The following is a 1,952-nucleotide window of genomic DNA, read 5'->3' as shown; positions in this document are numbered from 1 at the left end:
GCATCTCAACGAGTTCTTGGATAGTTGTGACATGTTCAAGGCCAATGGAGTCACGGAGGATGCCGTACGCCTTAGGCTTTTCCCTTACTCTTTGAGGGGAAGTGCCAAGGAGTGGCTTAAAAGTTGTGAACCCGACTCTCTTCGGACTTGGGACGATGTCTCTAAGGCTTTTCTCAACAAGTATTTCCCACCCCAACGAACCGCAAGAATCAAGAGTGAGCTCCAAGGGTTCACCCAACAAGAAGATGAGACCCTTTATGAAGCATGGGAGAGGTACAAGGGCCTCCAAAGTCTATGTCCTCACCACGGTATTGGGGATGATGAGCTCATCAACAATTTCTATGAAGGGTTAAACAATGAGATGAAGATGAACCTTGATTCCGGCTCGGGGAAGGGAGCATTGGATAAGATAGATCACAAGACGGCGAAAGAGCTTATTGAAGAAATGGCTTCTCGTACCTTTCATTGGAACAATGATAGGCACAAGAGGAAAGGGAAGTCAACGGTCGAATCGGCCAACAATGTGGAAGTGAAAGAGATGATAGAAGAGCTTAAGCAACAAGTTGCCTTGATGAGCTCAAGCAAGACATCTAGCAATTCTTCTATGAGAAACCAAGTCTATAGTTGTGAGCATTGTGGAGACCAAGGACACCCACCCAATGAGTGTCCTTTGGTGGTTGGAGATGGAAGTTGTATGGAGCAAGTGAACGGGATATGGGAGTCTAGTCCTAGAAGCAAGCATTTAACAACAACCAATATCACCCCGGAATGAGAGCCCACCCAAACTTCTCCTATGGCTCTCAAAATGTCAAAAACCCAACCTTCCAACAAAAGTCACAACAACCAAACTTTCAAGCTCAAAAACAAAACACTACATTCAACCAAGGTCCACCGGGTTTCCAAGGGAGGACCTTCCAACCAAGACAACAACAATTTCAACCACTCAACCCACCAACCAACCCACCTTTCCAACAAAACACCCAACCTTTCCAACAAAACACCCAACCAAAGTCAAGCTTGGAACTCATGATGGAACAATTGATGACTTCACAAAACCAACTTGTCAATACTCAAACACAATTCATCAACCATTCCACTCAAAAACATGACGAGACAACCTCATCCATCAACCAACTTAGGACCCAAATGCAAGCTTCTCAACGGATGACGGACAACCAAATCTCCCAATTGGCTACTCAAATGAGCCAACTACAAGCCTCCCAAGGGAAATTCCCGGGTAAAACCGAGGAAAATCCGAAAACCATGAATGCTATCCACTTAAGGAGTGGTAGGGATTTGGAAGACCGGGAATTTGTCAAGAAAAGGAAGAGTAGTAGACCGGGTAATGTCATTGAACCTCAAGTTGTGGTTGAACCTCCTAAGGTAATTGAAGAAAAGGAGGGAGAAGAGGAACTCGTGGAAATTGTTGTGGAAACTCCAAAAGTGATTGATGAACCAACAAGGGTAGTTGAAGAGCCTCAACAACAAGTGGTAAGAACTTATGTACCACCGGTTCCCTTTCCACAAAGGTTGGCAAGAGCCAAACTTGAACAAAAGTATGGGAAGTTCATGGACATGATGAAGGGTATCAACATTACCATGCCTTTCATCGATGCCGTAAAGGAGATTCCAAGCTATGACAAGTTCTTGAAGGAGCTTATCTCAAACAAAAACTCTTTGAGCCCGACAACTACTACGTGAACTTATCCAAGAGTGTAGTGCATTCTCATGAATGAAGCTCCTCAAAAGCTCAAGACCCTGGGAGTTTTTCCATACCTTGTAAGATTGGGACCGTGCACATTGAGAGGGCTTTGTGTGATTTGGGGGCTAGCATTAGTCTTATGCCCCTCAAAATTTTCAAGAAATTGAAAGGTTATGAGCTTTCACCAACAAGGGTTTCTCTCCAACTCGCGGATAGGTCGGTAAGATACCCGATTGGTCTTGTGGAGGAT

General features: G+C 44.6%; 1 non-coding gene across 1 annotated transcript; it reads right to left on the bottom strand.

Annotated features, from left to right (window-relative positions):
• Positions 1–205: 205 nt before the first annotated feature.
• LOC141616649 (small nucleolar RNA R71) lies at positions 206–312 on the bottom strand. The gene has a single exon (XR_012530981.1). It is a non-coding gene; the product is annotated as a small nucleolar RNA R71 (small nucleolar RNA).
• Positions 313–1,952: the final 1,640 nt, after the last annotated feature.

The sequence above is a fragment of the Silene latifolia genome, chromosome 11 (assembly GCF_048544455.1).
Source record: "Silene latifolia isolate original U9 population chromosome 11, ASM4854445v1, whole genome shotgun sequence".
In the NCBI taxonomy this organism is placed as follows: Eukaryota; Viridiplantae; Streptophyta; class Magnoliopsida; order Caryophyllales; family Caryophyllaceae; genus Silene; species Silene latifolia.
Note: the sequence above shows the minus strand (reverse complement) of the source record. Positions and strands in the feature narration are given on the sequence as shown.